This window comes from Triturus cristatus, chromosome 8 (assembly GCF_964204655.1).
Source record: "Triturus cristatus chromosome 8, aTriCri1.1, whole genome shotgun sequence".
In the NCBI taxonomy this organism is placed as follows: Eukaryota; Metazoa; Chordata; class Amphibia; order Caudata; family Salamandridae; genus Triturus; species Triturus cristatus.
Window position 1 is genome coordinate 1,088,340,544 of NC_140591.1, and position 22,250 is coordinate 1,088,362,793.

A 22,250-nucleotide genomic window follows, 5' to 3' on the forward strand; every position below is an offset into this window, starting at 1 on the left:
ACATTCTTTTTCTCCTACTCAGAAGCTTCTATTTCGACAAATTTCAGGCATTAAAATGACTCTAAACACAATTATTTTAGTTCCAAAAGTGATAATTCACATGCAATAGTCATTTACAGTCAAAAAATTTAACTTAAAAAAATTACAATTTCTGACCATCTGGAGAAAGTTCGACAGGTCACGAATCATCATTTTTCATCAGAAAATAGTTTTTTTGGACTGTAGAAAAATTCAATCAAAATGTCATTCGGATTGAGACTCATGTTGAATTACTACTTTTTAAAGCCTCCATGTGACCAAAATTGCCATTTTTACAGACTTCTTCTCCTACTAAAAAGCTTCTATTTTGAACAATTTCAGGCATTTAAAAGACTCTAAACACACTTATTTTAGTTACAAAACTGATAATTCACCTGCAATAGTCATTTACAGTCAAAAAATTAAACATAAAAAAATTACAATTTCTGACCATCTGGAGAAAGTTTGACAGGTCACGGGTTATTGTTTTTCATCAGAAAATTGTTTTTTTGGACTTTAGAAAAATTTATTCAAAATGTCATTTGGATTGAGCCTCATGTTGAATAACTACTTTTTAAAGCCTCCATGTGACCAAAATTGCCATTTTTACAGACTTTTTCTCCTACTGAAAAGCTTCTATTTCGAACAATTTCAGGCATTTAAAAGACTCTAAACACACTTATTTTAGTTACAAAAGTGATAATTCACATGCAATAGTCATTTACAGTCAAAAAATTAAACATAAAAAAATTACAATTTCTGACCATCTGGAGAAAGTTTGACAGGTCACGGGTTATTGTTTTTCATCAGAAAATAGTTTTTTTGTACTGTAGAAAAATTCATTCAAAATGTCATTTGGATTGAGCCTCATGTTGACTAACCACTTTTTAACGCCTCAATGTGACCAAAATTGCCATTTTTACAGACTTTTTCTCCTACTCAGAAGCTTCTATTTCGACCAATTTCAGGCATTAAAAAGACTCTAAACACACTTCTTTTAGTTCCAAAAGTGATAATTCACATGCAATAGTCATTTACAGTCCAAAAATTAAACATAAAAAAATTACAATTTCTGACCATCTGGAGAAAGTTCGACAGGTCACAGGAACTGTTTTTCATCAGAAAATTGATTTTTTTGGACTGTAGAAAAATGTATTCAAAATGTCATTTGGATTGAGCCTCATGTTGAATAACTACTTTTTAAAGCCCCAATTTGACCAAAATTGCCATTTTTACAGACTTTTTATCCTACTCAAAAGCTTCTATTTCGACAAATTTCAAGCATTAAAATGACTCTAAACACACTTATTTTAGTTCCAAAAGTGATAATTCACATGCAATAGTCATTTACAGTCAAAAAATTAAAGTAAAAAAAATTACAATTTCTGACCATCTGGAGAAAGTTCGACAGGTCATCGTTTTTCATCAGAAAATTGTTTTTTGGACTGTAGAAAAATTCATTCAAAATGCCATTTGGATTGAGACTCATGTTGAATTACTACTTTTTAAAGCCTCTATGTGACCAAAATTGCCATTTTTACAGACTTTTTCTCCTACTCAGAAGCTTCTATTTCTACCAATTTCAGGCATTAAAAAGACTCTAAACACACTTATTTTAGTTACAAAAGTGATAATTCACATGCAATAGTCATTTACAGTCAAAAAATTTAACATAAAAAAATTACAATTCCTGACCATCTGGAGAAAGTTCGACAGGTCACGGGTCACCGTTTTTCATCAGAAAATGGATTTTTTGGACTATAGAAGAATGTATACAAAATGTCATTTGGGTTGAGACTCATGTTGAATTACTACTTTTTAAAGCCTCAATGTGACCAAAACTGCCATTTTTACAGACTTTTTATCCTACTCAGAAGCTTCTATTTCGACTAATTTCAGGCATTAAAATGACTCTAAACACACTTATTTTAGTTCCAAAAGTGATAATTAACATGCAATAGTCATTTACAGTAAAAAAATTAAACGTAAAAAAATTACAATTTCTGACCATCTGGAGAAAGTTCGACAGGTCACGGGTCACCGTTTTTCATCAGAAAATGGATTTTTTGGACTGTAGAAAAATGTATTCAAAATGTCATTTGGATTGTGCCTCATGTTGAATGACTATTTTTTAAAGCCTCAATGTGACCAAAATTGCCATTTTTACAGACTTTTTCTCCTACTCAGAAGCTTCTATTTTGACCAATTTCAGGCATTAAAATGACTCTAAACACACGTATTTTAGTTCCAAAAGTGATAATTAACATGCAATAGTCATTTACAGTCAAAAAATTAAACATACAAAAATTACAATTTCTGACCTTCTGGAGAAAGTTCGACAGGTCACCGTTTTTCATCAGAAAATGGATTTTTTTGGACTGTAGACAAATGTATACAAAACGTCATTTGGATTGAGACTCATGTTGAATTACTACTTTTTAAAGCCTCTATGGGACCAAAACTGCCATTTTTACAGACTTTTTCTCCTACTCAAAAGCTTCTATTTCGACCAATTTCAGGCATTTAAATGACTCTAAACGCACTTATTTTAGTTACAAAAGTGATAATTCACATGCAATAGTCATTTACAGTCAAAAACGTACACAATAAAAAATTACCAATTCTGACCATCTGGAGAATGTTCGACAGGTCACGGGTCATCATTTTTCATCCGAAAATTGTTTTTTTGGACTGTAGAAAAATTTATTCAAAATGTCATTTGGATTTTGCCTCATGTTTAATAACTACTTTTTAAACCCTCAATGTGACCAAAATTGCCATTTTTACAGACTTTTTCTCCTACTCAGAAGCTTCTATTTCTACCAATTTCAGGCATTAAAAAGACTCTAAACACACTTATTTTAGTTCCAAAAGTGATAATTAACATGCAATAGTCATTTACAGTCAAACAATTAAAAATAAAGAAACTTACAATTTCTGACCATCTGGAGAAAGTTCGACAGGTCACGGGTCACCGTTTTTCATCAGAAAATGGATTTTTTGGACTGTAGAAAAATGTATTCAAAATGTCATTTGGATTGTGCCTCATGTTCAATAACTATTTTTTAAAGCCTCAATGTGACCAAAATTGCCATTTTTACAGACTTTTTCCTCCTACACAGAAGCTTCTATTTCGACCAATTTCAGGCATTAAAATGACTCTAAACACACGTATTTTAGTTCCAAAAGTGATAATTAACATGCAATAGTCATTTACAGTCAAAAAATTAAACATAAAAAATTACAATTTCAGACCATCTGGAGAAAGTTCGACAGGTCACCGTTTTTCATCAGAAAATGGATTTTTTTGGACTGTAGACAAATGTATACAAAACGTCATTTGGATTGAGACTCATGTTGAATTACTACTTTTTAAGGCCTCAATGGGACCAAAACTGCCATTTTTACAGACTTTTTCTCCTACTCAAAAGCTTCTATTTCGACCAATTTCAGGCATTTAAATGACTCTAAACGCACTTATTTTAGTTACAAAAGTGATAATTCACATGCAATAGTCATTTACAGTCAAAAACTTACACAATAAAAAATTACCAATTCTGACCATCTGGAGAATGTTCGACAGGTCACGGGTCATCATTTTTCATCCGAAAATTGTTTTTTTCGACTGTAGAAAAATGTATTCAAAATGTCATTCGGATTTTGCCTCATGTTTAATAACTACTTTTTAAACCCTCAATGTGACCAAAATTGCCATTTTTACAGACTTTTTCTCCTACTCAGAAGCTTCTATTTCGACCAATTTCAGGCATTAAAATGACTCTAAACACACTTATTTTAGTTCCAAAAGTGATAATTCACATGCAATAGTCATTTAAGGTAAAAAAATTAAAGCTAAAAAAATTACAATTTCTGACCATCTGGAGAAAGTTCGACAGGTCACGGGTCATCGTTTTTCATCAGAAAATTGTTTTTTTGGACTGTAGAAAAATTCATTCAAAATGTCATTTGGATTGAGACTCATGTTGAATTACTACTTTTTAAAGCCTCTATGTGACCAAAATTGCCATTTTTACAGACTTTTTCTCGTACTCAGAAGTTTCTATTTTGACCAATTTCAGGCATTAAAATGACTATAAACAGACTTATTTTAGTTCCAAGAGTTCTAATTCACATGCAATAGTCATTTACAGTCAAAAAATTAAACATAAAAAAATTACAATTTCTGACCATCTGGAGAAAGTTCGACAGGTCACGGGTCACCGTTTTTCATCAGAAAATGGATTTTTTGGACTGTAGAAAAATGTACTCAAAATGTCATTTGGATTGTGTCTCATGTTGAATAACTACTTTTTAAAGCCCCAATTTGACCAAAATTGCCATTTTTACAGACTTTTTCTCCTACTCAAAAGCATCTATTTCGACCAATTTCAGGCATTTAAATGACTCTAAACACACTTATTTTAGTTCCAAAAGTGATAATTAACATGCAATAGTCATTTACAGTCAAAAACTTACACAACAAAAAAATTAACAATTCTGACCATCTAGAGAATGCTCGACAGGTCACGGGTCATCATTTTTCATCCGAAAATAGTTTTTTTGGACTGTAGAAAAATGTATTCAAAAAATGTCATTTGGATTGAGACTCATGTTGAATAACTACTTTTTAACGCCTCAATGTGACCAAAATTGCCATTTTTACAGACTTTTTCCTACTCAGAAGCTTCTATTTCGACCAATTTCAGGCATTAAAATGACTCTAAACACACGTATTTTAGTTCCAAAAGTGATAATTAACATGGAATAGTCATTTACAGTCAAAAAATTAAACATACAAAAATTACTATTTCTGACCATCTGGAGAAAGTTCGACAGGTCACCGTTTTTCATCAGAAAATGGATTTTTTTGGACTGTAGACAAATGTATACCAAACGTCATTTGGATTGAGACTCATGTTGAATTACTACTTTTTAAGGCCTCAATGGGACCAAAACTGCCATTTTTACAGACTTTTTCTCCTACTCAAAAGCTTCTATTTCGACCAATTTCAGGCATTTAAATGACTCTAAACGCACTTATTTTAGTTCCAAAAGTGATAATTCACATGCAATAGTCATTTACAGTCAAAAAATTACAGCTAAAAAAATGACAATTTCTGACCATCTGGAGAAAGTTCGACAGGTCACGGGTCATCGTTTTTCATCAGAAAATTGTTTTTTTGGACTGTAGAATAATTCATTCAAAATGTCATTTGGATTGAGACTCATGTTGAATTACTACTTTTTAAAGCCTCTATGTGACCAAAATTGCCATTTTTACAGACTTTTTCTCGTACTCAGAAGCTTCTATTTTGACCAATTTCAGGCATTAAAATGACTATAAACACACTTATTTTAGTTCCAAGAGTTCTAATTCACATGCAATAGTCATTTACAGTCAAAAAATTAAACATAAAAAAATTACAATTTCTGACCATCTGGAGAAAGTTCGACAGGTCACCGTTTTTCATCAGGAAATGGATTTTTTTGGACTGTAGACAAATGTATTCAAAATGTCATTTGGATTGAGACTCATGTTGAATAACTACTTTTTAACGCCTCAATGTGACCAAAATTGCCATTTTTACAGACTTTTTCTCCTACTCAGAAGCTTCTATTTCTACCAATTTCAGGCATTAAAATGACTCTCAACACACTTATTTTAGTTCCAAAAGTGATAATTCACATGCAATAGTCATTAACAGTCAAAAAATGAAAGCTAAAAAAATGACAATTTCTGACCATCTGCAGAAAGTTCGACAGGTCACGGGTCACCGATTTTCATCAGAAAATTGTTTTTTTGGACTGTAGAAAAATGTATTCAAAATGTCGTTTGGATTGTGTCTCATGTTGAATAACTACTTTTTCAACCCTCAATGTGACCAAAATTGCCATTTTTACAGACTTTTTCTCCTACTCAGAAGCTTCTATTTCTACCAATTTCAGGCATTAAAATGACTCTAAACACACTTATTTTAGTTCCAAAAGTGATAATTCACATGCAATAGTCATTAACAGTCAAAAAATTAAAGCTAAAAAAATGACAATTTCTGACCATCTGCAGAAAGTTCGACAGGTCACGGGTCATCGTTTTTCATCATGAAAATTGTTTTTTTGGACTGTAGAAAATTTCATTCAAAATGTCATTTGAATTGAGAATCATGTTGAATTACTACTTTTTAAAGCCTCTATGTGACCAAAATTGCCATTTTTACAGACTTTTTCTCGTACTCAGAAGCTTCTATTTTGACCAATTTCAGGCATTAAAATGACTATAAACACAATTATTTAGTTCCAAGAGTTCTAATTCACATGCAATAGTCATTTACAGTCAAAAAATTAAACATAAAAAAATTACAATTTCTGACCATCTGGAGAAAGTTCGACAGGTCATGGGTCACCGTTTTTCATAAGAAAATGGATTTTTTGGACTGTAGAAAAATGTATTCAAAATGTCATTTGGATTGTGTCTCATGTTGAATAACTACTTTTTAAAGCCCCAATTTGACCAAAATTGCCATTTTTACAGACTTTTTCTCCTACTCAAAAGCATCTATTTCGACCAATTTCAGGCATTTAAATGACTCTAAACACACTTATTTTAGTTCCAAAAGTGATAATTAACATGCAATAGTCATTTACAGTCAAAAACTTACACAACAAAAAAATTACCAATTCTGACCATCTAGAGAATGTTCGACAGGTCACGGGTCATCATTTTTAATCCGAAAATAGTTTTTTGGGACTGTAGAAAAATGTATTCAAAATGTCATTTGGATTGAGACTCATGTTGAATAACTACTTTTTAACGCCTCAATGTGACCAAAATTGCTATTTTTACAGACTTTTTCTCCTACTCAGAAGCTTCTATTTCTACCAATTTCAGGCATTAAAATGACTCTAAACACACTTATTTTAGTTCCAAAAGTGATAATTAACATGCAATAGTCATTTACAGTAAAAAAATTAAACGTAAAAAAATTACAATTTCTGACCATCTGGAGAAAGTTCGACAGGTCACGGGTCACCGTTTTTCATCAGAAAATGGATTTTTTGGACTGTAGAAAAATGTATTCAAAATGTCATTTGGATTGTGCCTCATGTTGAATAACTATTTTTTAAAGCCTCAATGTGACCAAAATTGCCATTTTTACAGACTTTTTCTCCTACACAGAAGCTTCTATTTCGACCAATTTCAGGCATTAAAATGACTCTAAACACACGTATTTTAGTTCCAAAAGTGATAATTAACATGCAATAGTCATTTACAGTCAAAAAATTAAACATAAAAAATTACAATTTCAGACCATCTGGAGAAAGTTCGACAGGTCACCGTTTTTCATCAGAAAATGGATTTTTTTGGACTGTAGACAAATGTATACAAAACGTCATTTGGATTGAGACTCATGTTGAATTACTACTTTTTAAGGCCTCAATGGGACCAAAACTGCCATTTTTACAGACTTTTTCTCCTACTCAAAAGCTTCTATTTCGACCAATTTCAGGCATTTAAATGACTCTAAACGCACTTATTTTAGTTACAAAAGTGATAATTCACATGCAATAGTCATTTACAGTCAAAAACTTACACAATAAAAAATGACCAATTCTGACCATCTGGAGAATGTTCGACAGGTCACGGGTCATCATTTTTCATCCGAAAATTGTTTTTTTCGACTGTAGAAAAATGTATTCAAAATGTCATTCGGATTTTGCCTCATGTTTAATAACTACTTTTTAAACCCTCAATGTGACCAAAATTGCCATTTTTACAGACTTTTTCTCCTACTCAGAAGCTTCTATTTCGACCAATTTCAGGCATTAAAATGACTCTAAACACACTTATTTTAGTTCCAAAAGTGATAATTCACATGCAATAGTCATTTAAGGTCAAAAAATTAAAGCTAAAAAAATTACAATTTCTGACCATCTGGAGAAAGTTCGACAGGTCACGGGTCATCGTTTTTCATCAGAAAATTGTTTTTTTGGACTGTAGAAAAATTCATTCAAAATGTCATTTGGATTGAGACTCATGTTGAATTACTACTTTTTAAAGCCTCTATGTGACCAAAATTGCCATTTTTACAGACTTTTTCTCGTACTCAGAAGTTTCTATTTTGACCAATTTCAGGCATTAAAATGACTATAAACAGACTTATTTTAGTTCCAAGAGTTCTAATTCACATGCAATAGTCATTTACAGTCAAAAAATTAAACATAAAAAAATTACAATTTCTGACCATCTGGAGAAAGTTCGACAGGTCACGGGTCACCCTTTTTCATCAGAAAATGGATTTTTTGGACTGTAGAAAAATGTACTCAAAATGTCATTTGGATTGTGTCTCATGTTGAATAACTACTTTTTAAAGCCCCAATTTGACCAAAATTGCCATTTTTACAGACTTTTTCTCCTACTCAAAAGCATCTATTTCGACCAATTTCAGGCATTTAAATGACTCTAAACACACTTATTTTAGTTCCAAAAGTGATAATTAACATGCAATAGTCATTTACAGTCAAAAACTTACACAACAAAAAAATTACCAATTCTGACCATCTAGAGAATGTTCGACAGGTCACGGGTCATCATTTTTCATCCGAAAATAGTTTTTTTGGACTGTAGAAAAATGTATTCAAAATGTCATTTGGATTGAGACTCATGTTGAATAACTACTTTTTAACGCCTCAATGTGACCAAAATTGCTATTTTTACAGACTTTTTCTCCTACTCAGAAGCTTCTATTTCTACCAATTTCAGGCATTAAAATGACTCTAAACACACTTATTTTAGTTCCAAAAGTGATAATTAACATGCAATAGTCATTTACAGTAAAAAAATTAAACGTAAAAAAATTACAATTTCTGACCATCTGGAGAAAGTTCGACAGGTCACGGGTCACCGTTTTTCATCAGAAAATGGATTTTTTGGACTGTAGAAAAATGTATTCAAAATGTCATTTGGATTGTGCCTCATGTTGAATAACTATTTTTTAAAGCCTCAATGTGACCAAAATTGCCATTTTTACAGACTTTTTCTCCTACACAGAAGCTTCTATTTCGACCAATTTCAGGCATTAAAATGACTCTAAACACACGTATTTTAGTTCCAAAAGTGATAATTAACATGCAATAGTCATTTACAGTCAAAAAATTAAACATAAAAAATTACAATTTCAGACCATCTGGAGAAAGTTCGACAGGTCACCGTTTTTCATCAGAAAATGGATTTTTTTGGACTGTAGACAAATGTATACAAAACGTCATTTGGATTGAGACTCATGTTGAATTACTACTTTTTAAGGCCTCAATGGGACCAAAACTGCCATTTTTACAGACTTTTTCTCCTACTCAAAAGCTTCTATTTCGACCAATTTCAGGCATTTAAATAACTCTAAACGCACTTATTTTAGTTACAAAAGTGATAATTCACATGCAATAGTCATTTACAGTCAAAAACTTACACTATAAAAAATTACCAATTCTGACCATCTGGAGAATGTTCGACAGGTCACGGGTCATCATTTTTCATCCGAAAATTGTTTTTTTCGACTGTAGAAAAATGTATTCAAAAAATGTCATTTGGATTGAGACTCATGTTGAATAACTACTTTTTAACGCCTCAATGTGACCAAAATTGCCATTTTTACAGACTTTTTCTCCTACTCAGAAGCTTTTATTTCGACCAATTTCAGGCATTAAAATGACTATAAACACACTTATTTTAGTTCCAAGAGTTCTAATTCACATGCAATAGTCATTTACAGTCAAAAAATTAAACATAAAAAAATTACAATTTCTGACCATCTGGAGAAAGTTCGACAGGTCACCGTTTTTCATCAGGAAATGGATTTTTTTGGACTGTAGACAAATGTATTCAAAATGTCATTTGGATTGAGACTCATGTTGAATAACTACTTTTTAACGCCTCAATGTGACCAAAATTGCCATTTTTACAGACTTTTTCTCCTACTCAGAAGCTTCTATTTCTACCAATTTCAGGCATTAAAATGACTCTCAACACACTTATTTTAGTTCCAAAAGTGATAATTCACATGCAATAGTCATTAACAGTCAAAAAATTAAAGCTAAAAAAATGACAATTTCTGACCATCTGCAGAAAGTTCGACAGGTCACGGGTCACCGTTTTTCATCAGAAAATTGTTTTTTTGGACTGTAGAAAAATGTATTCAAAATGTCGTTTGGATTGTGTCTCATGTTGAATTACTACTTTTTAAAGCCTCTATGTGACCAAAATTGCCATTTTTACAGACTTTTTCTCGTACTCAGAAGCTTCTATTTTGACCAATTTCAGGCATTAAAATGACTATAAACACAATTATTTAGTTCCAAGAGTTCTAATTCACATGCAATAGTCATTTACAGTCAAAAAATTAAACATAAAAAAATTACAATTTCTGACCATCTGGAGAAAGTTCGACAGGTCACGGGTCACCGTTTTTCATAAGAAAATGGATTTTTTGGACTGTAGAAAAATGTATTCAAAATGTCATTTGGATTGTGTCTCATGTTGAATAACTACTTTTTAAAGCCCCAATTTGACCAAAATTGCCATTTTTACAGACTTTTTCTCCTACTCAAAAGCATCTATTTCGACCAATTTCAGGCATTTAAATGACTCTAAACACACTTATTTTAGTTCCAAAAGTGATAATTAACATGCAATAGTCATTTACAGTCAAAAACTTACACAACAAAAAAATTACCAATTCTGACCATCTAGAGAATGTTCGACAGGTCACGGGTCATCATTTTTAATCCGAAAATAGTTTTTTTGGACTGTAGAAAAATGTATTCAAAATGTCATTTGGATTGAGACTCATGTTGAATAACTACTTTTTAACGCCTCAATGTGACCAAAATTGCTATTTTTACAGACTTTTTCTCCTACTCAGAAGCTTCTATTTCTACCAATTTCAGGCATTAAAATGACTCTAAACACACTTATTTTAGTTCCAAAAGTGATAATTAACATGCAATAGTCATTTACAGTAAAAAAATTAAACGTAAAAAAATTACAATTTCTGACCATCTGGAGAAAGTTCGACAGGTCACGGGTCACCGTTTTTCATCAGAAAATGGATTTTTTGGACTCTAGAAAAATGTATTCAAAATGTCATTTGGATTGTGCCTCATGTTGAATAACTATTTTTTAAAGCCTCAATGTGACCAAAATTGCCATTTTTACAGACTTTTTCTCCTACACAGAAGCTTCTATTTCGACCAATTTCAGGCATTAAAATGACTCTAAACACACGTATTTTAGTTCCAAAAGTGATAATTAACATGCAATAGTCATTTACAGTCAAAAAATTAAACATAAAAAATTACAATTTCAGACCATCTGGAGAAAGTTCGACAGGTCACCGTTTTTCATCAGAAAATGGATTTTTTTGGACTGTAGACAAATGTATACAAAACGTCATTTGGATTGAGACTCATGTTGAATTACTACTTTTTAAGGCCTCAATGGGACCAAAACTGCCATTTTTACAGACTTTTTCTCCTACTCAAAAGCTTCTATTTCGACCAATTTCAGGCATTTAAATGACTCTAAACGCACTTATTTTAGTTACAAAAGTGATAATTCACATGCAATAGTCATTTACAGTCAAAAACTTACACAATAAAAAATTACCAATTCTGACCATCTGGAGAATGTTCGACAGGTCACGGGTCATCATTTTTCATCCGAAAATTGTTTTTTTCGACTGTAGAAAAATGTATTCAAAATGTCATTCGGATTTTGCCTCATGTTTAATAACTACTTTTTAAACCCTCAATGTGACCAAAATTGCCATTTTTACAGACTTTTTCTCCTACTCAGAAGCTTCTATTTCGACCAATTTCAGGCATTAAAATGACTCTAAACACACTTATTTTAGTTCCAAAAGTGATAATTCACATGCAATAGTCATTTAAGGTCAAAAAATTAAAGCTAAAAAAATTACAATTTCTGACCATCTGGAGAAAGTTCGACAGGTCACGGGTCATCGTTTTTCATCAGAAAATTGTTTTTTTGGACTGTAGAAAAATTCATTCAAAATGTCATTTGGATTGAGACTCATGTTGAATTACTACTTTTTAAAGCCTCTATGTGACCAAAATTGCCATTTTTACAGACTTTTTCTCGTACTCAGAAGTTTCTATTTTGACCAATTTCAGGCATTAAACTGACTATAAACAGACTTATTTTAGTTCCAAGAGTTCTAATTCACATGCAATAGTCATTTACAGTCAAAAAATTAAACATAAAAAAATTACAATTTCTGACCATCTGGAGAAAGTTCGACAGGTCACGGGTCACCGTTTTTCATCAGAAAATGGATTTTTTGGACTGTAGAAAAATGTACTCAAAATGTCATTTGGATTGTGTCTCATGTTGAATAACTACTTTTTAAAGCCCCAATTTGACCAAAATTGCCATTTTTACAGACTTTTTCTCCTACTCAAAAGCATCTATTTCGACCAATTTCAGGCATTTAAATGACTCTAAACACACTTATTTTAGTTCCAAAAGTAATAATTAACATGCAATAGTCATTTACAGTCAAAAACTTACACAACAAAAAAATTACCAATTCTGACCATCTAGAGAATGTTCGACAGGTCACGGGTCATCATTTTTCATCCGAAAATAGTTTTTTTGGACTGTAGAAAAATGTATTCAAAAAATGTCATTTGGATTGAGACTCATGTTGAATAACTACTTTTTAACGCCTCAATGTGACCAAAATTGCCATTTTTACAGACTTTTTCTCCTACTCAGAAGCTTCTATTTCGACCAATTTCAGGCATTAAAATGACTCTAAACACACGTATTTTAGTTCCAAAAGTGATAATTAACATGGAATAGTCATTTACAGTCAAAAAATTAAACATACAAAAATTACTATTTCTGACCATCTGGAGAAAGTTCGACAGGTCACCGTTTTTCATCAGAAAATTGATTTTTTTGGACTGTAGACAAATGTATACCAAACGTCATTTGGATTGAGACTCATGTTGAATTACTACTTTTTAAGGCCTCAATGGGACCAAAACTGCCATTTTTACAGACTTTTTCTCCTACTCAAAAGCTTCTATTTCGACCAATTTCAGGCATTTAAATGACTCTAAACGCACTTATTTTAGTTCCAAAAGTGATAATTCACATGCAATAGTCATTTACAGTCAAAAAATTACAGCTAAAAAAATGACAATTTCTGACCATCTGGAGAAAGTTCGACAGGTCACGGGTCATCGTTTTTCATCAGAAAATTGTTTTTTTGGACTGTAGAAAAATTCATTCAAAATGTCATTTGGATTGAGACTCATGTTGAATTACTACTTTTTAAAGCCTCTATGTGACCAAAATTGCCATTTTTACAGACTTTTTCTCGTACTCAGAAGCTTCTATTTTGACCAATTTCAGGCATTAAAATGACTATAAACACACTTATTTTAGTTCCAAGAGTTCTAATTCACATGCAATAGTCATTTACAGTCAAAAAATTAAACATAAAAAAATTACAATTTCTGACCATCTGGAGAAAGTTCGACAGGTCACGGGTCATCGTTTTTCATCAGAAAATGGATTTTTTTGGACTGTAGAAAAATGTATTCAAAATGTCATTTGGATTGTGTCTCATGTTGAATAACTACTTTTTAAAGCCCCAATTTGACCAAATTTGCCATTTTTACAGACTTTTTCTCCTACTCAAAAGCATCTATTTCGACCAATTTCAGGCATTTAAATGACTCTAAACACACTTATTTTAGTTCCAAAAGTGATAATTAACATGCAATAGTCATTTACAATCAAAAACTTACACAACAAAAAAATTACCAATTCTGACCATCTAGAGAATGTTCGACAGGTCACGGGTCATCATTTTTCATCCGAAAATAGTTTTTTTGGACTGTAGAAAAATGTATTCAAAATGTCATTTGGATTGAGACTCATGTTGAATAACTACTTTTTAACGCCTCAATGTGACCAAAATAGCCATTTTTACAGACTTTTTCTCCTACTCAGAAGCTTCTATTTCTACCAATTTCAGGCATTAAAATGACTCTAAACACACTTATTTTAGTTCCAAAAGCGATAATTAACATGCAATAGACATTTACAGTAAAAAAATTAAACGTAAAAAAATTACAATTTCTGACCATCTGGAGAAAGTTCGACAGGTCACGGGTCACCGTTTTTCACCAGAAAATAGATTTTTTGGACTGTAGAAAAATGTATTCAAAATGTCATTTGGATTGTGCCTCATGTTGAATAACTATTTTTTAAAGCCTCAATGTGACCAAAATTGCCATTTTTACAGACTTTTTCTCCTACTCAGAAGCTTCTATTTCGACCAATTTCAGGCATTAAAATGACTCTAAACACACGTATTTTTGTTCCAAAAGTGATAATTAACATGCAATAGTCATTTACAGTCAAAAAATTAAACATACAAAAATTACAATTTCTGACCGTCCGGAGAAAGTTCGACAGGTCACCTTTTTTCATCAGAAAATTGATTTTTCTGGACTGTAGACAAATGTATACAAAACGTCATTTGGATTGAGACTCATGTTGAATTACTACTTTTTAAAGCCTCAATGGGACCAAAACTGCCATTTTTACAGACTTTTTCTCCAACTCAAAAGCTTCTATTTCGACCAATTTCAGGCATTTAAATGACTCTAAACGCACTTATTTTAGTTACAAAAGTGATAATTCACATGCAATAGTCATTTATAGTCAAAAACTTACACAATAAAAAATTACCAATTCTGACCATCTGGAGAATGTTCGACAGGTCACGGGTCATCATTTTTCATCCGAAAATTGTTTTTTTCGACTGTAGAAAAATGTATTCAAAATGTCATTTGGATTTTGCCTCATGTTTAATAACTACTTTTTAAACCCTCAATGTGACCAAAATTGCCATTTTTACTGACTTTTTCTCCTACTCAGAAGCTTCTATTTCGACCAATTTCAGGCATTAAAATGACTCTAAACACACTTATTTTAGTTCCAAAAGTGATAATTCACATGCAATACTCATTTACAGTCAAAAAATTACAGCTAAAAAAATGACAATTTCTGACCATCTGGAGAAAGTTCGACAGGTCACGCACGGGTCATCGTTTTTCATCAGAAAATTGTTTTTTTGGACTGTAGAAAAATTCATTCAAAATGTCATTTGGATTGAGACTCATGTTGAATTACTACTTTTTAAAGCCTCTATGTGACCAAAATTGCCATTTTTACAGACTTTTTCTCCTACTCAAAAGCATCTATTTCGACCAATTTCAGGCATTTAAATGACTCTAAACACACTTATTTTAGTTCCAAAAGTGATAATTAACATGCAATAGTCATTTACAGCCAAAAAATTAAAGATAAAAAAACGTACAATTTCTGACCATCTGGAGAAAGTTCGACAGGTCACGGGTCACCATTTTTCATCAGAAAATTGACTTTTTGGACTGTAGAAAAATGTATTCAAAATTTCATTTGGATTGAGACTCATGTTGAAGAACTACTTTTTAATACCTCAATGTGTCCAAAATTGCCATTTTTACAGACTTTTTCTCCTACTCAGAAGCTTCCATTTCGACCAATTTCAGGCATTAAAATGACTCTAAACACACTTATTTTAGTTCCAAAAGTGATAATTCACATGCAATAGTCATTTACAGTTAAAAAATTAAAGTAAAAAAAATTACAATTTCTGACCATCTGGAGAAAGTTCGACAGGTCACGGGAACTGTTTTTCATCAGAAAATTGATTTTTTGGACTGTAGAAAAATGTATTCAAAATGTCATTTGGATTGAGCCTCATGTTGAAAAACTACTTTTTAAAGCCCCAATTTGACCAAAATTGCCATTTTTACAGACTTTTTATCCTACTCAAAAGCTTCTATTTCGACAAATTTCAGGCATTAAAATGACTCTAAACACACCTATTTTAGTTCCAAAAGTGATAATTCACATGCAATAGTCATTTACAGTCAAAAAATTAAAGTAAAAAAAATTACAATTTCTGACCATCTATAGAAAGTTCGACAGGTCATCGTTTTTCATCAGAAAATTGTTTTTTGGACTGTAGAAAAATTCATTCAAAATGCCATTTGGATTGAGACTCATGTTGAATTACTTCTTTTTAAAGCCTCTATGTGACCAAAATTGCCATTTTTACAGACTTTTTCTCCTACTCAGAAGCTTCTATTTCTACCAATTTCAGGCATTAAAAAGACTCTAAACACACTTATTTTAGTTACAAAAGTGATAATTCACATGCAATAGTCATTTACAGTCAAAAAATTAAACATAAAAAAATTACAATTTCTGACCATCTGGAGAAAGTTCCGCAGGTCACGGGTCACCGTTTTTCATCAGAAAATGAATTTTTTGGACTATAGAAGAATGTATACAAAATGTCATTTGGATTGAGACTCATGTTGAATTACTACTTTTTAAAGCCTCAATATGACCAAAACTGCCATTTTTACAGACTTTTTATCCTACTCAGAAGCTTCTATTTCGACTAATTTCAGGCATTAAAATGACTCTAAACACACTTATTTTAGTTCCAAAAGTGATAATTAACATGCAATAGTCATTTACAGTAAAAAAATTTAAACGTAAAGAAATTACAATTTCTGACCATCTGGAGAAAGTTCGACAGGTCACGGGTCACCGTTTTTCATCAGAAAATTGATTTTTTGGACTGTAGAAAAATGTATTCAAAATGTCATTTGGATTGTGCCTCATGTTGAATAACTATTTTTTAAAGCCTCAATGTGACCAAAATTGCCATTTTTACAGACTTTTTCTCCTACTCAGAAGCTTCTATTTCGACCAATTTCAGGCATTAAAATGACTCTAAACACACGTATTTTTGTTCCAAAAGTGATAATTAACATGCAATAGTCATTTACAGTTAAAAAATTAAACATAAAAAAATTACAATTTCTGACCATCTGGAGAAAGTTCGACAGGTCACCGTTTTTCATCAGAAAATGGATTTTTTTGGACTGTAGACAAATGTATACAAAACGCCATTTGGATTGAGACTCATGTTGAATTACTACTTTTTAAAGCCTCAATGGGACCAAAACTGCCATTTTTACAGACTTTTTCTCCTACTCAAAAGCTTCTATTTCGACCAATTTCAGGCATTTAAATGACTCTAAACACACTTATTTTAGTTACAAAAGTGATAATTCACATGCAATAGTCATTTACAGTCAAAAACTTACACAATAAAAAATTACTAATTCAGACCATCTGGTGAATGTTCGACAGGTCACGGGTCATCGTTTTTCATCCGAAAATTGTTTTTTTGGACTGTAGAAAAATTTATTCAAAATGTCATTTGGATTTTGCCTCATGTTTAATAACTACTTTTTAAACCCTCAATGTGACCAAAATTGCCATTTTTACAGACTTTTTCTCCTACTCAGAAGCTTCTATTTCGACCAATTTCAGGCATTAAAATGACTCTAAACACACCTATTTTAGTTCCAAAATTGATAATTCACATGCAATAGTCATTTACAGTCAAAAAATTAAAGCTAAAAAAATGACAATTTCTGACCATCTGGAGAAAGTTCGACAGGTCACGGGTCATCGTTTTTCATCAGAAAATTGTTTTTTTGGACTGTAGAAAAATTCATTCAAAATGTCATTTGGATTGAGACTCATGTTGAATTACTACTTTTTAAAGCCTCTATGTGACCAAAATTGCCATTTTTACAGACTTTTTCTCGTACTCAGAAGCTTCTATTTTGACCAATTTCAGGCATTAAAATGACTATAAACACGCTTATTTTAGTTCCAAGAGTTCTAATTCACATGCAATAGTCATTTACAGTCAAAAAATTAAGCATAAAAAAATTACAATTTCTGACCATCTGGAGAAAGTTCGACAGGTCACGGGTCACCGTTTTTCATCAGAAAATTGATTTTTTTGGACTATAGAAGAATGTATACAAAATGTCATTTGGATTGAGACTCATGTTGAATTACTACTTTTTAAAGCCTCAATGTGACCAAAACTGCCATTTTTACAGACTTTTTATCCTACTCAGAAGCTTCTATTTCGACTAATTTCAGGCATTAAAATGACTCTAAACACACTTATTTTAGTTCCAAAAGTGATAATTAACATGCAATAGTCATTTACAGTAAAAAAATTAAACGTAAAAAAATTACAATTTCTGACCATCTGGAGAAAGTTCGACAGGTCACGGGTCACCGTTTTTCATCAGAAAATTGATTTTTTGGACAGTAGAAAAATTTATTCAAAACGTCATTTGGATTGAGACTCATGTTGAATTACTACTTTTTAAAGCCTCAATGGGACCAAAACTGCCATTTTTACAGACTTTTTCTCCTACTCAAAAGCTTCTATTTCGACCAATTTCAGGCATTTAAATGACTCTAAACGCACTTATTTTAGTTACAAAAGTGATAATTCACATGCAATAGTCATTTACAGTCAAAAACTTACACAATAAAAAATTACCAATTCTGACCATCTGGAGAATGTTCGACAGGTCACGGGTCATCATTTTTCATCCGAAAATTGTTTTTTTGGACTGTAGAAAAATTTATTCAAAATGTCATTTGGATTTTGCCTCATGTTTAATAACTACTTTTTAAACCCTCAATGTGACCAAAATTGCCATTTTTACAGACTTTTTCTCCTACTCAAAAGCTTCTATTTCGACCAATTTCAGGCATTAAAATGACTCTAAACACACCTATTTTAGTTCCAAAATTGATAATTCACATGCAATAGTCATTTACAGTCAAAAAATTAAAGCTAAAAAAATGACAATTTCTGACCATCTGGAGAAAGTTCGACAGGTCACGGGTCATCGTTTTTCATCAGAAAATTGTTTTTTTGGACTGTAGAAAAATTCATTCAAACTGTCATTTTGATTGAGACTCATGTTGAATTACTACTTTTTAAAGCCTCTATGTGACCAAAATTGCCATTTTTACAGACTTTTTCTCCTACTAAAAAGCTTCTATTTTGAACAATTTCAGGCATTTAAAAGACTATAAACACGCTTATTTTAGTTCCAAGAGTTCTAATTCACATGCAATAGTCATTTACAGTCAAAAAATTAAACATAAAAAAATTACAATTTCTGACCATCTGGAGAAAGTTCGACAGGTCACGGGTCACCGTTTTTCATCAGAAAATGGATTTTTTGGACTGTAGAAAAATGTATTCAAAATGTCATTTGGATTGTGTCTCATGTTGAATAACTACTTTTTAAAGCCCCAATTTGACCAAAATTGCCATTTTTACAAACTTTTTCTCCTACTCAAAAGCATCTATTTCGACCAATTTCAGGCATTTAAATGACTCTAAACACACTTATTTTAGTTCCAAAAGTGATAATTCACATGCAATAGTCATTTACTGTTAAAAAATTAAAGTAAAAAAAATTACTATTTCTGACCATCTGGAGAAAGTACGACAGGTCACGGGTCATCGTTTTTCATCACAAAATTGTTTTTTTGGAGTGTAGAAAAATTAATTCAAAATGTCATTTGGATTGAGACTCATGTTGAAATACTACTTTTTAAAGCCTCTATGTGACCAAAATTGCCATTTTTACAGACTTTTTCTCCTACTCAGAAGCTTCTATTTTGACCAATTACAGGCATTTAAATGACTCTAAACACACTTATTTTTGTCCAAGAGTTCTAATTCACATGCAATAGTCATCTACAGTCAAAAAATTAAACGTAAAAAAATTACAATTTCTGACCATCTGGAGAAAGTTCGACAGGTCACGGGTCACCGTTTTTCATCTGAAAATTGATTTTTTGGACTGTAGAAAAATGTATTCAAAATGTCATTTGGATTGTGCCTCATGTTGAATAACTATTTTTTAAAGCCTCAATGTGACCAAAATTGCCATTTTTACAGACTTTTTCTCCTACTCAGAAGCTTCTATTTCGACCAATTTCAGGCATTAAAATGACTCTAAACACACGTATTTTAGTTCTAAAAGTGATAATTAACATGCAATAGTCATTTACAGTTAAAAAATTAAACATACAAAAATTACAATTTCTGACCATCTGGAGAAAGTTCGACAGGTCACCGTTTTTCATCAGAAAATGGATTTTTTTGGACTGTAGACAAATGTATTCAAAATGTCATTTGGATTGAGACTCATGTTGAATAACTACTTTTTATCGCCTCAATGTGACCAAAATTGCCATTTTTACAGACTTTTTCTCCTACTCAGAAGCTTCTATTTCTACCAATTTCAGGCATTAAAATGACTCTAAACACACTTATTTTAGTTCCACAAGTGATAATTCACATGCAATAGTCATTAACAGTCAAAAAATTAAAGCTAAAAAAATGACAATTTCTGACCATCTGCAGAAAGTTCGACAGGTCACGGGTCATCGTTTTTCATCAGAAAATTGTTTTTTTGGACTGTAGAAAATTTCATTCAAAATGTCATTTGAATTGAGACTCATGTTGAATTACTACTTTTTAAAGCCTCTATGTGACCAAAATTGCCATTTTTACAGACTTTTTCTCGTACTCAGAAGCTTCTATTTTGACCAATTTCAGGCATTAAAATGACTATAAACACAATTATTTTAGTTCCAAGAGTTCTAATTCACATGCAATAGTCATTTACAGTCAAAAAATTAAACATAAAAAAATTACAATTTCTGACCATCTGGAGAAAGTTCGACAGGTCACGGGTCACCGTTTTTCATCAGAAAATGGATTTTTTGGACTGTAGAAAAATGTATTCAAAATGTCATTTGGATTGTGTCTCATGTTGAATAACTACTTTTTAAAGCCCCAATTTGACCAAAATTGCCATTTTTACAGACTTTTTCTCCTACTCAAAAGCATCTATTTCGACCAATTTCAGGCATTTAAATGACTCTAAACACACTTATTTTAGTTCCAAAAGTGATAATTAACATGCAATAGTCATTTACAGTCAAAAACTTACACAACAAAAAAATTACCAATTCTGACCATCTAGAGAATGTTCGACAGGTCACGGGTCATCATTTTTAATCCGAAAATAGTTTTTTTGGACTGTAGAAAAATGTATTCAAAATGTCATTTGGATTGAGACTCATGTTGAATAACTACTTTTTAACGCCTCAATGTGACCAAAATTGCCATTTTTACAGACTTTTTCTCCTACTCAGCTTCTATTTCTACCAATTTCAGGCATTAAAAAGACTCTAAACACACCTATTTTAGTTCCAAAATTGATAATTCACATGCAATAGTCATTTACAGTCAAAAAATTAAACATAAAAAAATTACAATTTCTGACCATCTGGAGAAAGTTCGACAGGTCACGGGTCACCGTTTTTCATCAGAAAATGGATTTTTTGGACTGTAGAAAAATGTATTCAAAATGTCATTTGGATTGTGTCTCATGTTGAATAACTACTTTTTAAAGCCCCAATTTGACCAAAATTGCCATTTTTACAAACTTTTTCTCCTACTCAAAAGCATCTATTTCGACCAATTTCAGGCATTTAAATGACTCTAAACACACTTATTTTAGTTCCAAAAGTGATAATTCACATGCAATAGTCATTTACTGTTAAAAAATTAAAGTAAAAAAAATTACTATTTCTGACCATCTGGAGAAAGTACGACAGGTCACGGGTCATCGTTTTTCATCACAAAATTGTTTTTTTGGAGTGTAGAAAAATTAATTCAAAATGTCATTTGGATTGAGACTCATGTTGAAATACTACTTTTTAAAGCCTCTATGTGACCAAAATTGCCATTTTTACAGACTTTTTCTCCTACTCAGAAGCTTCTATTTTGACCAATTACAGGCATTTAAATGACTCTAAACACACTTATTTTTGTCCAAGAGTTCTAATTCACATGCAATAGTCATCTACAGTCAAAAAATTAAACATAAAAAAATTACAATTTCTGACCATCTGGAGAAAGTTCGACAGGTCACGGGTCACCGTTTTTCATCAGAAAATTGATTTTTTGGACTATAGAAGAATGTATACAAAATGTCATTTGGATTGAGACTCATGTTGAATTACTACTTTTTAAAGCCTCAATGTGACCAAAACTGGCATTTTTACAGACTTTTTATCCTACTCAGAAGCTTCTATTTCGACTAATGTCAGGCATTAAAATGACTCTAAACACACTTATTTTAGTTCCAAAAGTCATAATTAACATGCA